General features: G+C 41.7%; 1 protein-coding gene across 7 annotated transcripts in view; it reads right to left on the reverse strand.

The window, feature by feature from the left end:
- Positions 1 to 15,666, reverse strand: part of Slc20a2 (solute carrier family 20 member 2) — a 91,765-nt gene that overhangs the window by 57,364 nt on the left and 18,735 nt on the right. For 2 of the 7 annotated variants that reach the window (XM_057752121.1, XM_057752124.1), the window contains exon 1: positions 1,683 to 1,895. The exons of 4 other annotated variants lie outside the window; for them this stretch is intronic. The gene's annotated coding sequence lies outside the window, so the exon portion shown is untranslated. Of the gene's footprint in view, positions 1 to 1,682; positions 1,898 to 15,666 lie in introns of those variants that run through there. One more of the 7 variants, XM_057752130.1, reaches the window with a different exon arrangement.

A 15,666-nucleotide genomic window follows, 5' to 3' on the forward strand; every position in this document is an offset into this window, starting at 1 on the left:
GAACCTATCACTCTCACCACACAGAAATCACTAATGCATGCTCTGCAAGTGTCTAGGGGCATTTTAGCAATTTGTCCCAGAACACACGCTTCCCACTAACAGATAAACCTCTTTCTGTTACATTCAACCTGGATAAATACTAATCAGCTTTTCGTTTGGGCAAGATTAAAAACTACAATGATCAAATTAATTTTAGCTTGAAAACTAGCATGACCAGAGTACATCGTTATAAATACTTCAAGGGCTCCCAGGGGCTTCTTAGCAAGGGCAAATAGAAGGTCAAGAGCTGCAGCAGTCTTGGAATGACATGAGCATCTCGGAGCATCTGCCGGAACAGAGCCCCTTCAGCTCAAGATGACAGTAGGGCCTTTTCTATTATAATTACAGATTTCTCTTTTGCTCAGAAGGCTAAGCTTCAAAAAATGTTTCTATCTAAAAATAGCCCAGGAATTCAGTGCTGTTTTCAATTCTTACATTCTTTTCCTACAAAATGCACCACTCAAACATCTCCTTTCATCGCTGACACCTTATGTCATTTAGAATCAGACAACACAGAACAGCAAAGAAACCTTTAGGTAAAGTTTTGTAAAATGGGAACATGACATAACTAACCCTGGGTTTGCCTCCCTCTTTGCTTATAGATGGAGATATGGGTGAACAACTGTTTCATTAAAAAAAAAAATTCCACATTCCTAAAAGTGGGTATAATTTACATGTTAACCGACAGAGAGATTTCTTTTGGATTCTATGCTATTAACAAGCTGCTTGACTTGAAGTCATTCTACTTGAAGTGTGAACATAGTTCAAACTATGCAGGGTGACTTGTGTTCGATTCAAAGTAACAGTGGAATCTTGCCTTCGCTTCAGTCTAGACTTAAGCTGGGGCTGGCCAAACTGGAAAGCAGTTCAGAGCTTTCGATACTTTTAATAACAAAGTCAACACACTTGAAATCATCCCCTAAAACAGTGGGTCTCAACCGGTGGGTCTCAACCCCTTTGACAAATCTCTATGTCCAAAAATATGTACATTTTGATTCATAACAGTAGCAAAATTACAGTTATAAAGTAGCAACAAAAATAATTTTATGGTGGGGATCACCACAGCATGAGAGACTGTACCGAAGGGTCACAGCGTTAGGAAGGCTGGAAACTACTGCTCCAAGACCTTCTTCCTAAATGGGTTCTTATAAAGTTACTTTCCTTAGGCAGGGAAAGGTCTATTTTTAAGCATAAGCTTTTTCTTTAAAAAGATACTTCCCATCTATACATTTGGTGAGGCAACGTTTGTCTCTGCAGCAAATCCACTGGAGAGGGGTAGAATAGGAATTAACTTTCAACATGTTTCCCCCACAGTGACTACCAGAGAGAAGAAAGCTTAGAAACACACTGTGACATTTCTGTGTACAGAAACCATTTCTACCAATCTAATATTCTAACATTCAAAATAAGGGTTAATCTACGACTAAAGAAATAAGACGAAGTGAGAATCAAATACTTTCTCCAGGAAGAGCTGATTTAGTCGAGGTGCTTGCAGCAGCACACATGGAAAGAAAACACTGGATCACTGTTCTGACACGGACCGGTCGCAGCATCCACAATGGTTTTCCCAAGGCATACACAATTACCATGATAGTCACTTCAGGAAGATTTAAGGTACAGAGAACAAAGAGAAATGTACTCACAAGTAGCTTGAAAGAAAATCCAAAACACAGTTCTTCAGAGGTCTTCTCTCTGGATCATCAACACAATCTGGAGTCTGAAATAGATGCCTATCTTATCAGGCCCAGCAATCACATTGCAGCTCGCTAACTTCTACTTGGGTACACAGTTTTACAACTCAGAACAAACGCTAGCTAAAATTAACTGCAGCCGAGCAGCAGGCAGGAACACGCTGGTTTGCATCATGTGGGCTGGGATTTATTCACTAGGACAACACTGGTGTCCTCTTTATGGGACTCTGGCCAAGGGGTGTGCCCTGCCGAACAATGCACAGCATCATGATTACGCTAATTACTGAATCCAGTTGGGCACCACTGACTGACTTCAAGTCGGCTCTGCAGGCACCGACAGAGAAAAAGCGAGGAGGTCTTTTCCGGAGCAGGCAAGTGCCTGGTGTTTAAGCACAGTCGGGTCAGACAACTGTGACAACAAGGTGGCAGCAGTGTCTGCTCTTCGCGGGACATCTGGGACATCCACTGAGGTTACCCCACTTGCTTTCTGCTCTTCTTCTCTACTTCCCAAGGAGGTGCTGTGAGGACACATGGCCACTTCAACAACAAAACCCACAACCGAGAGCAAACATCTCCAGTTTATCAAACGCACTGTGAAATGCATTGCCCTGTGTGACTGGCTACAACTAGAAGAACTGTCCTCTGTTGGAGCAAATGATCATTCTCTAAGTATACTGAAACCCAAGCAAACAGTTCAAGACTCCAAACCACAGCCAATATTTAAAAGAAAATTAGAACACAATGCTCTCACTAACTACAACTTAGAACAAAGGCATAGACTGTGTAGCATCTACCACAGATGATTCAGACCGCTTAGCTTCAAGCATATTAGTTAGTTCCTACGCCCTGAATGGATACCTTCTTCAGTCAAATCTCCAGTCACCTGCCCTTCCAACAGACACAAAGTAACTCTGCCTGGAAGACAACTGGATCACACCACCTTCCTCCAAAACCCTCTCTGACCTGACTCCACATTAACAACATGCCTAAAATCCCACATATCTTTTCAGAGTTATTTGTTTCCTTATAAAACAAACAAACAAACCAAAGGTCAGGGGACTTACTCTACTCAACACTCCAAACCAGGTCCAGGCTCAGGGGCTTCAGTGTCTCCCGTATACCAGTGCTTCTCAACCTTCCTTTAATATTCCTACATTGTGTTGCCTCCCAACCATAAAATTATTTTGTTGCTACTTCATAACTGTAATTTTGCTACTGTTACGAACTGTAATGTAAAGAGCAGATCCACAGGATGTTTGCTATGCCACCCGCCGAAGAGGTCGCGACCCACGGGTCTATAGCACGGATCACTACAACACAACCGGACTCTTAAAGAGCACAGCCCCATCTGTGACACGCTTGCCAAAAGTTGCCAATGGTTAGCTTTCATTGGCATACACTGCTAATATGATCTTCCTCGTGTTGTTTATAAAGATGGCTGGTTGCGTACCTGACACTCTAGCCCCGTGACCAACCTACGCTGCTGCGGACAGGATACATCCACCCCACCACCGTAGGGCAGCTGGTGTGCGCTCTAGGCCGTTTCGCCCAAAGCTTCCGGAGAAAATAAGAAAACAAACTCCACTAATCAGAGGGCTAACCTCTGATTAACAGGGTGATTTTCAGCAAACTTACTCTAGAATATTTTAATGCCAAGAGAGGACACTGTGGGGCTAATTTTAACAAAAAAATATTATCATCCAAAAATGCTTATGTTCAGTAAGAAGCTCTCTTGGCAAAAAAAAAAAAAATCTTTATGCTCTCATATAGTTAAAAAAAAATGCTGAATTGACCTACATGTCATATTTTGCATTGTGGAAGATCCAGACAGCATTGTAAGGTCTATTCTGAAGCGAGAAATACTGAACAGTTTTCTAGTTTCTCTTATGTTAAATCTCCAAGTATGAGTCTGTTGTTTCCCTTACCACCCTGTCTGAAAACACAAGCACCCACTGGGAGGAGTGGCATCTTTAATCTCAGTACTTGGGAGGAAGAGGCAGGTGGATCTCAGTGAGTTTGAGGACAGCCTGGTCTAGAGAGAATTCCAGGACAGTCAGGGCTGTTAGACAGAGAAACCCTGTCTCAAAAACAAATAAGAAAACCAAAAACACAAAAAACAAAGACAATAATCACAAGAAACAACACCTATGAAGGAAACAGTGCACCTTCTAATTCACTTCAGACACTTGATTGCTTGCTTCTTCATCAGTGAAAAAAAAATCAAAAGCTATGTGTTTGTTCTAGGTCTAGAACACAACATTGTTATCTGCAGAGTTCATGCTGAGAATGTGCAATCAACTTACAAACTGTTTCATAAAAATCTCATATTCTAAATAAGTTTCCAGTTTTGTATTGGGCCATATTCATCGTCTTCATATTCACAGAGCTCTCTGAGCTGCATCTGTCCTCAAGGATGAAAAGACTCAAGGTTTTGAACTCTGAACCTCTAAAATAAACAAAATGCCCTGTGTTCACTGTGTACTCTTCTGGAGCGTTAACTTTTTTTTTTCCGTAATTTTATGAAAAGGGTCTGTGACCCCAAAGAGTAAAGAGAGCTGAGGTTAGCCTGGTAGTACTCAGGGAGAAATTGAAAGCTAAGGGAAACCAAGGCGGAGGGAGACCATTGAGAAAGGGTTAAAATAAATAAGTAAATCAAAAGAAGGGTCTCCTTCCTAGGTATGTATGCAGTTACAATATTGTGGTGTAATACTGTGGGTGCTGCTGGCTCTGGCACTAAGTCAGGGGACAGGGATAGAAGACAAATCTAGGCGATCAAGGAGTTCACATTGTGATGTCATATGATACAGGGAGCCAGGAACACAAAGGACATAGCTCAGTCCTTAAACAGGGATTATTTTTGTGATGAAATTTAAAATTTAAGATCCAGAATAAATATACATGCTATATTGTATTCTGGAGCCCTCAAAGAGTCATGGATTGTAAAAAGACGAAATATTCCAAAATATCTAAAAATTATATCTAGACTAAGTTGTAAGGTTTCGATTCTTAGCCCTTTACATTTGATCCAAATATTGAAAGTGGTAAAGTAGGGGAAATTTCTAGGGTTCGCCATGGTTCTCAGGTTTTCAGAGGATTATACAAATCATTCAAAGCCTTAACGAAGTGCATGCTTAAAAAAAAAAATAAAAAAAAGTACCAATCCATGAGGGAAGAAATCCATCGGATGGAAGCTCTGGGGCTAACTGTAAGGTACTGCCTCTGGGCCATGTGACCATAAGGACGTTGCTGACTTGTGTGTCTGCTTCCTCAAGTGTTAAATGGTGACAATAATGCTGACTTCAAAGGACAGGCTGAGAGCTCCCCGAGACGACGGACAACGCTGGGCCACAGGTGCTTTCAATAAATGGCTGTGATGTCGTGACTATGTCATGTCAGTGGAGCACCTGGTGAAGATCAATTGGGTATTTAACGAGTGAAGATCAAACGCTCCACTTTTAAAGCTCAACACTTCAGAATATGAAAAGTTGAAAGGAATTTCAAATGACTGGTAAGCACTCCGAGGAAACCTGAGGTGTGCGAACACTCTTTAAACGCTGTTTCGGCAATAACCTCTTTGATTTTCCTCTATTGCATCACCTGACACGGCTAGCTTTGGGTGCAATTCGAATTTGGGATACTGGCTAGACAATGCACAGGGACACCAAGCTGCAGACTGTTGTGACAGTGTCCCTATTCACTCCAGCCTCATCATTGCAAAGTCCCTTCCCACGCTGACTCTGGCTTGGCCATCGGGACACTAGCAACAGTGCCCAGAGCCTTGTTTTTGAGATGGTATAATCACTCTTTAGACCAAGCTGGCCTTGAACTCACAATCCTAGTGACTTAACCTCCCAAGAGTGTATTCAGTGTCATCTTGCAGCAAAAGTTCATTAAAGCATACATTTCTATCCTAGCCTTACAAATGGTCACATTAGTATTATCCACAGAAAAATCTTAGCAATGAATTAAGAGTATCATTTATGCCAGGTGGTGGTCCCAGCACTCGGGAGGCAGACATAGGCAGATCTCTGTGAGTTTGAGGCCAGCCTGACCTACAGAGTTCCCGGACAGACTCCAAAGCTACAGAGAAACCCTATCTCAAAAAAAAAAAAAAAGTATCATTTATATACACACAAACACAGAACTCTAAAAGATAAACAGCCTTTATCACCATACGTCTTCTGTCAGTTAAAAATAAAGGACGTAAATAACTAGGAAACTCAAGACTGTTTAAAAAAATACTTCTGATAAACAGCAACGTCATTGTAACACTGTGATGTAATTTGCATTTTTTATCAGAATCGATGAAAAGTTTTATTTCAATCTCTTCCCTACAAAAATATGTGCAAAGAAAATACTTTTATTATAGTGCCTATATTTTTCATATTTGAAAATTTTTTGCTTATTCCTTGAGAATTTCATATATGTATACGATGAAGTATGCTCATATCCAGGGTAATTTTTAAGTCTACTAGAACTCAGTTGTATAACAACCATGCACTTAACCTTTTTAAGCCATTGGTTCCTGCTACTGTATGAAACTTGCTGGAACTTTCAAGAAGCGTGTGAACAGCAAGAGGCCCGTGACAATTTTTGCTTTAAGAATCATGTAACCTGCCAGGTGGTGGTGGCAGCAGAGGCAGGCAGATCTCTGAGTTTGAGGCCAGTCAGGTCTACATAGTAAGTTCCAGGACAGCCAGGACTATGCAGAGGAAACCTGTCTGGGGGGCCGAGAGTTGGGGAAGAAGAACTGTATAATCTGAGTCAGGGCAGTGCACATAACCTTTTATGATATCCCAAGGGGTAAGAATTCACTCTGGGGCTGGAGAGATGGCTCAGAGGTTAAGAACACTGGCTGTTCTTCCAGAGGTCCTGAGTTCAATTCCCAGAAACTACATGGTGGCTCACCACCAGCTATAGTGAGATCTGGCACCCTCTTCTGGCCTGCAGGCATACATGCAGACAAAACACTGTATACATAATAAATAAATAAATCTTAAAAAAGAGTTCACTTCTATAGGAATGTGAGAAAAGTGTGTAAATTAGAAAGGATATATAGGAAGAAATGACATTTGAATTGAGGCTTCTGCAAAAAGATCAAGTTTTTGTAACAAAATGATAAGGAACATTATGCAGAAGCCAGAAGCAGAGAGACAACAGAGAGGGAGAAAGGACAGCCTGGACTCGGATTTCAGCCCCTCCAACTAATGTTTTATCGATCTCTGCTAGGTTACTTGAGTTCTCCAAATCTACACTGTGAAGTAGTCAATGAGAGATGGGGTCTACGGCAATGCCTTGGCCTCGTAGTCTCTAAGTGAGGATAATAATTAGAGACGCCTGCCATGTGATTATAAAGGTGAAATGAGTTGTCTGGGAAGCATGCACAGGAGAGCCTGGCGTAAGCATTCTGTTAAATATGCGCTTACACATGCACAATGAGGAAGAGACAATAGATGAACGCACAGACTATAGACAGATGGACTCTCCCTCTCCCTCTCTGTCTGCATATGTGTGTGTAATATCTAGGAGGGAGAGAACCAGAGCCCTGTGTGTGCTAGGCGAAGGTTCTACCACCGAGTTACATCTCCAGTTCTAAATAGATATATATGGACCTAGATATGTAGAGATAATTTTTAAAATATATTTATTTTTTGTGTATGTGTATATTGTGTGTGACTAAGGGTATGTATGTGTACCACATAAGTGCAGGAATCCACAGAGGCATCAGATCCCCTGGAACTGGAATCACAGGCCACTGTAAGCCTCCAGATAGTTGTGCCACAGATGGACACTGGGTCCCTTGATAAAGCAGCAAAACTCTTAACCACTGAGCCATCTCTCCGGTCTCATGCTGATACGATCTAATCATAACACTACCTTGGAGTAGAATGTGGTAAATAGAATTTAATGTTCCCTTATTCCTTCTCTTGCACTCACAGATTATTTATAATTGAGTACAAGGCTCAAATATATTTTCCCATTTCCCAACACCAGCTTCAGTTAAGAGAAATAAGGCTGTGCCTGCTCTGTTCTCAGACAGGCGGCTTCCTCCTGTCTCGTCAAGGCAGTAATTCTGTACTTGACTGTACAGGTTGCTGTGCTTGACACTGCTACACAGCACAGCACCAGCTTCAAAGAAGAGCAGTGATGAACGGAAAAACAAACATGGGCATATTAGGTGCAATCTTATTTCTGCCATTTATTGTTGTTTAAGCTAATGTTAAATCTTAAATGCACTATGACTTGAGATCCAGAAGCAGAGTCAGACATTGGATTTAAAGTCACAGTAATTCAAAAAGTAGATTAACAAAAGCTTATTACTTTCAGACTAATTTTACTGGAAGTAGTGATAGGGTCTAACTAAAATTACAGTGTGTGTGCGTGTGTGTTTGAGTTACAGTGCTGGAAACTGAGCCCAGGACATCATGCATGCTAGCCAAGTGCCCTGCCACCACCCTACATCCCCAGCCCCAAAAAGACTTTTATTCTCCTGCCCTAAAAGTGATTTTGAATGCAGTATCATTGCCGGAATCAATCTTTGTATTGAAGATGAATAGTTACCAAGGTCTACTGAAAAAAAAATCTGCTAAAGGTACTTGGAACCTGTCCCACCGTGCCAAAGTGAATACTATTTTCTTGCAATCATATTTGTATCACTGATTTGCTTAGAAGTGTATTTTGAGAAACATTGCAAAAGTAAACTTTACTGATCACAAATCAAACTTTATGACTTATTTTCTGTTGGATAAAAATCTGAATTTTAGCTAGACTACTAATCACGTGTCCATTTCTCAAGTTACCTCTCTAATTACAGGAAAACTTAAGAACCAGACCAAAAAAAGAAAAAAACCAATAATTTCCCAAATGACACTAATTATTCCATCTCTTCTTCCCTATTCTTTCTGGTAATGTGGCGTGACCCTAAGGCCACCCCTACCACTGTTACACAAATGCTCTACCACTGAGTTACATCTCAGACCTTTTGGTATTTGTAATTTTTTTTTTTTTTTTTTTTTTTTTTTTTTGGAGACAGGACCTCACTATGTAGTCCTGCCTATCCTGGCTGACCTGAGACTCAGAGATCCGCTCGCCTCTGACTGTGAAGTGCTAGAATTAAAGGCGAGCGCCACACTATGCCTAGCTAAGCATTTAATTTCTAGTTTTTCCCTTCTTTTTGCTGTGATCAAACACGACCCATTTCCAACCGGATAACCTGAGAAGCATAGGGAAGGCAGTTTAAAATCAACTTGAAATTATGGCGATGGAATGTTCTAGTTATAACTGGCTATAGTCCAAAAGACAGCTAATGCCAGCAATGTACCTGAGTGCGTCCTTAGAAACAAAGCAATTCATGTCAAAAGTACTGTGGTAACCACTCATTTCTTAAAGCAAGAACAAGAAACAAAAACAAAACAATAAAAACCCAGAGTGAGGGGATAAGCAACTTAGCTCAAAGAACCATAATAGCTCAGTGATTATAATAATCCAGGAGTTTGTTCTCATAAACACAGAAATGGGTTCCTCCACAGGCACTGGTTCTCAAGAAGACTGGACAAAGAGGCCTGGGATGGCCTTGGTTGCTGTACACTACAAAATAATAGACAATTATCTATTTTAGACCTTAATGCTTTCATTGTAAGAATTGGTTCCTATTTTTCTTTGAAATCATATTCCTCACATTGCCAGGGAGGACATATTTCCCACTTTTTTGATTCTACCATCAGAAAGTTCTTTGACAATGACTGAAAGTTGTCCTTTTTGATTTCCGCAATTGAGAACTTTTCCTGTAAACCTCACTGAAAAAAAAACAAAAACAAAAAGCTGTCTTTTAAAAAAAATCAGAGTCTTAGAGCTGAAAAATAAAAAACCTCTTTTAAATGACAGATGGAAGAGTAACAGTCACAGATTCCAACCATTATTTTGATTTCTAAAAAGAAAAATGCTGTCCTTCTTATTCATGATTATTACAGGAACGAGCAGCTACTTCGATGGCATCTCTACTTGTTGATGAGTGCAGGGAGCTGCGATGGGTGCAGAGGTCACATCAGACTAGAAGTCACCTGTGCACCAGCTCTGAGTCACTATTGCCGCTCCTAGGTGCTTTGTGGTGGTCAATGTCCATGACGGAGAACTGAGACAAAGGGCAAAGAAAAACTCCAAACATCCCAGGCCAATATCCAAGAGTCTGCATGAGGTGATTTACAAAATAAGGCAGTTTCTTTCAAAATCAACTTAAATTAGTCCTGGGTAATGAAAAAAAAAAAAAAAGGAAGAACAAAGTCACACTTACTAGTCTTTAGAATATATTTAAAAAATGTATTTAAAATAGCCAGGAGAAGGGTTAGTCAGCAGCTACAACACAAAGACCCAGCTGAGATCAAAATTACGAGCACACACTACAGGAGTGTCTATATTTGCGTATCCTGGTAACTAAATTGGAATACTCTGCTGAGCCCGAGAAACAGCTGTCACTACCCTCAGGCTGACTCGAGATCACAGAACCCCTGGAGAGTCTCGGGGAGCATGACACTGCCGTCAGACTCATGAATGCACAGTGCTTGGAAATTTTTTAGTTCCAGGTGATAAACTTCACGTACTTTGATCATTCCTAATTAAAAATAATTTTCATTATTTCCTTGCGCGCACACGCGTACTCGGAGGACAACTAGGCGCTTGTTCTGGAGATCAACCTCAGGTCATGATGCTGGCACAGGGGCCCCTGGCACTCTCACCCGCAGAGCCATTTTATGAGCCCTGGTCTTTCCTTTTTGCAGAAATATGAGAAACAACAGAAGATTACAAGCCTGCTATGCTGCCTTACCTCCACTTCCCACGCCCATACATTTTTCTGACCCTCCCTCCCCCACACCAGGCAGGATGTTGCTCGATCATTCTTATTTATACATATCTACTAGGGGAATAAAGCCAACAGGACTGTATCTTCTAGGACTTCAGGATATTCTGGGAAAGAGATCTATAAATAATTATTAGTACAGAGCCAAAGGAAGGAATGCAAGTCCCTCCGTAGTGTGGAGAAGGTTCTGAATGCCCACAGGGAGGAAAAAGTGAAAGTTATTCTAGAAGAGGTAGCAATCATATTTGTATCACTGATTTGCTTAGAAGCGTATTTTGAGAAACATTGCAAAAGTAAAATTTGCTGATCACAAATCAAACTTTATGACTTATTTTCTGTTGGATAAAAATCTGAATTTTAGCTAGACTGCTAATCACGTGTCCATTTCTCAAGTTACCTCTCTAATTACAGGAAAACTTAAGAACCAGAACCCCCCCCCCAAAAAAAACCCAATAATTTCCCAAATGACACTAACTATTCCATCTCTTCTTCCCTATTCTTTCTGGTAATGTTGCGTCTTCCCTCCTTTCTCCATCGTTTTGAGACAGTGTTCTTACTGAACCTGGAGCTTACCAAGTAGGCAAGACCAATTAGCCGGCAAGCTCCAGGGATTCTCCTCTTTCTGCCTCTCCAGTGCTAGGATTACAAGCATGTGCTGTACACACTGCTTTATATGGGTGCCCAGAACCCAAATACAGGACTTTATGCTTACATGCCAAACTAATTAAACCTGTGGTTTGCAAACCTCTACTGCCATGGCCCTTTAACATGGGTCATGGAATGGTGACGACTCAACCATAAACTTATTCCACAGCTACTTCATAACTGTAACTTTGCCACTGTTATGAATCACAATGTGAAGATCTGATATGTGGGCTATCTGATATGCATCCCCCAGGCTGAGAACCACTGGACTGACCCATCTTCTCTGCAGTGGTCAGTGTGCTTTTTGAGACAGGTTCTCACTATTTAGCCACACTTGATTTTAGACCAAGAAGTCAGAGATACACAGTGCAGAAAAGACAGCATCTTCAACAAATGGCACTGGTCAAAGTGGGTTGTTAACATGCAAAGAGTGGAAATAGGTCCGTTACCTATCAGCTTGTGCAAACTCAACTCCAGATGGATCAACGACCTTAACAGAAGCAGTGGCACCAGGATTTATCCCTACTGCTTGTACTGGGTTTTTGGGAACCTGTTCTCTTTGGATGAATACCTACTCAGCTTAGATATAGTAGGGAGGGCCTTGAACCTTCCCCAAAGCAATGTGCCTTACCCTCTCTGAGGAGTGGATGGGGGTGGGGTGGGGGTAAGTGGATGGAATGGGGGGACGGGAGGGAGCGGGAACTCGGGTTGGTATGTATAAAGAAAAGAGATAGTTTGTTTTTTTTAAAGATTTATTTATTTATTTATTTATGCATACAACATGCTGTTGGCTTGTATGCCTACATGTCAGAAGAGGGCACCAGATCTCATTATAGATGGTTGTGAGCCACCATGTGGTTGCTGGGAATTGAACTCAGGTCCTCTGGAAGAATAGCCAGTGCCCTTAACCTCTGAGCCATCTCTCCAGCTCCCGTTTGTTTTCTTTATATATATATATATATATATATATATATATATATATATATATATATATATATATGAAAGGGGAAATCAATGTAGAGTTTCCTCAAAAAGCTGAGAATTGATCTATCTCAAGATCTAGCTATACTAGTCCTGGGGAATGGCCCCCATAGGTTCATTCATATATCTGAATGCTCGGTCACCAGGGAGTGGAACTATTTGAAAGGATTAGAAGGATTAAGAGGTGTTGGGGTAGGTATGGCTTTATTGGAGGAAGTGTTACTGGGGATGGGCTTTGAGGTTTCAAAAGCACACATTAGGCCGAGGGTTGTTCTCTGTTCTCTCTCTCTCTCTCTCTCTCTCTCTCTCTCTCTGCCGATGGATCAGAGTGTAAATATTTCAGATACTACTCCAACACCTACCTTTGTGCTACCACGCTCTCTGACATAATGATAATGGACTACGTCTCTCAAACTGTAAGCAAGCCCCCAATTAAATACTTCCTTTTGTAAGAGTTGCCTTGATCTCTTGAAATTTGCAGGCAAATTGATGGAACTATAAAAAACCATCCTGAGTGAGGTAACCCAGACCCAGAAAGACAAACAGAGTATGTACTCACTCATAAGTGGATATCAGATGTAAAGCAAAGGATAGGCAGGCAACAAACCACAGCCCCAGAGAAGCTGGGTAACAAGGAAAACACTCAGAGGGACACACACGGAGGGCCCCAGGAAAGGGAAAGATCTCCTGGGTAAACTGGAAGGGGGAGGTAGAAGGAAGGGGTCAAAGAGTGGGATCATGAGGGATCAAGACTGAGTTGGGGGAGGGACGGAAGGGGAGGTCAATGGAAGAAATATCTTGATAGAGGGAGTCATTATGGGGTCAGGGAGAAACCTGGTGCTAGGGAAACTCCCAGGAATCAACAAGGATGACCCCTACTAAGACTCCTAGCAGCAGTGGAGAGGGCGCCTGAACTGGCCTCCCCTGTAATCAGATCAGTAACTACCCTAATTGACATCATAGAACCTACATCCAGTAACTGATGGAAGCACTAGGCTGAGCTCCTGGAGTCCAGCTGAAAGGGAGGAAGGCTTATAGGAGCAAGATGGATCAAGCTCATCATTAGGAAAACCACAGACAGCTGACCTGAGCTAGTGGGAGCTCACAGACTCTGAATGGACAGCTGCAGACCTGCATAGGACCACACTAGGTCCTGTGAATGTAGGTGACAGTTATGTGGCTTGATCTGTTGTGGTGGGGGGGCCTGGAAGTGGGACTAGGAGTTACCCCTGGTGTATGAAATGGCTTTTTGAACCATTCCCTATGGTGGGATACCTTGCCAGTCATGATACAGGGGAAGGAGCCTGGTACTGCCTCAACTTGGTATGTCCAACTTTGTTGACTCCCCCAAGGAAGGCCTTACTCCTCTGATGGGGGTGAGAAGTTGGGGGGAGGGGGAAGAGGGGAGGAAGGAGGAATTGTGGTTAGTATGTAAAAACGTAAAATGAAAACTTAAAAAAAAAAAAAAGAGTTGCCTTGACCGTGATGTCTCTTCCCAGCAACAGAACAGTGACAAGACAGGGCTACACCAAAGGACTCTACATCCTACCACAGGAACGCTTCCTCATCCATGTTCGTTGCTACTTTAATCATAACAGCCAGAAATAATAACAGCCATCAGTAGATGAATGGATAATAAAAATGTTGTACATCTACATGATGGCATATTATTCAACTGTCAAGAAAAATTAAATTACAAAATTTGCAGGTAAATAGATGGAACTAGAAACAATCATCCTGAGGTGACACAGACCCAACAAGACAAATGTTTCTTTTCTATGTGGATGTTACCTTCAAAGTTTTCAACCGTGCTACAGTCCAAAAGCCACAAGGCTAGGTACCTAGTAAAGGACTGGGGATCTACCAAGGAAGGTAGAATACAGTGTTACAGAGAAGTCAAGGGAAAACCAGAACAGGATTCCACAGGGAGTGGGATGGAAGGGAAGGGAATGCCGTGAGGGACAAATGGCTTTTTGTGCACCCACCTGGGAACTTCCCACTGAAGCTGTCTGGCCTCACTTGATGTTCTACAGTCTAAATCTACCCAGTTTACTACAAACGTTTAAACTCCATTTTCTCCTAGAGCTGAGCAGTGCTCATTTACACAATGACCTTTCAAACAGGTTGATTCCAGTTCTTTGCTACAGTGAATACAGCAGTAAACACAAAGGCCTGGATATCTCTAGATAGGAGATGCAGAGCTCGGGGTTCAGGCCCAGCAGGGAAATAGCTGGGTTATATTGTGGTTCTGTTTTGAATTTTTGAGGGCCCTACAAACTGATGCTCACAATGGCCACATTAACTTGCACCCCCAGCAGTGCATACGGTTCCTTTCTCTTCCCATCTTCTCCAACACTGATGGCAGGTTTCTTGATGGCATCCATTCAGATTGGGATGAGGTAGGGTAAGGGTGGGGTGAGGTAGGTAGGGTGAAGTAAGTAGGGTAAGGTAGGGGTGAAGTAGGGATAAGGTAGTATCTCAAAGTAGTTTTAATTTTGCATTTCCCTGATGGCTAGGGATAGAGAACACATTCAAAAACAATTATTAGCCATTTGTAGTGTGTGTGTGTGTGTGTGTGTGTGTGTGTGTGTGTGTGTTTGAAAACTGCCTATTTCAATGCAGTTGCCCATTTGGTAATTAGTGGTTTTATTCCCTTGGTATTTATTTTCTGCAATTCTTCATAAATTTTAGGTATTAGCCCCTTGTCTGAAGTGACAGCTTTTGATATTGAATTAACATCAATATCTCTAAAACAAATCTACAGAACAGAAAAGAAGGCATACTATCAAACTCCTTTTATGAAGTTAATATTACCCTGGTACTCAAGCTAGGAAAAGAACAACAGCAAAAAGAAAATTATAAGCCAATCTCTCTGATGAACATACACACACCCCCGACAAAAAAAAAAACAATAAAATGATTTCCAATTTCAGCACTGTCAAGTTGGCTTTATTCTAGAGATGCAGGGATAATTCAACATACACAAATCAGTAAGTGTAACAATACATCAGATAAATGGGCTCAAGAACAGAAATCATGATCTTAACAGAGGTGACAAGGCTTTTGATAAAAAACAAAACCTGAAGACACTGGAAATAGGAAGAACGCATCTCAGCATAGTAAGGTATACACCACAAACCTATAGTCACTATCACACCAAAAAGGGAAAACCTCAAAGCTGAAAGTCTTAGCTAGAGCAGTAAGACACGGGAGGAAATAGAACACAACTAGGAAAAGATGCCAAAGCATCCTTATTTGAAGATGGTATGTACAGACAAGAGACCATAAGGACGGAACCAGAAAACGCTGAAGTCTGACAAATACACAGTTAACACAAAAACCAGTGGCAGTCTCCAGTGGACCCAGAGAGTACCGTGGTACTAAGCTCTCACTCTGAATCCAGCAGGACCAGCATTTACACACACTCCAGTGTTCCCACGGGCCACCTGAGACCAG

Source organism: Chionomys nivalis, chromosome 20, assembly GCF_950005125.1.
Source record: "Chionomys nivalis chromosome 20, mChiNiv1.1, whole genome shotgun sequence".
Classification (NCBI taxonomy): Eukaryota; Metazoa; Chordata; class Mammalia; order Rodentia; family Cricetidae; genus Chionomys; species Chionomys nivalis.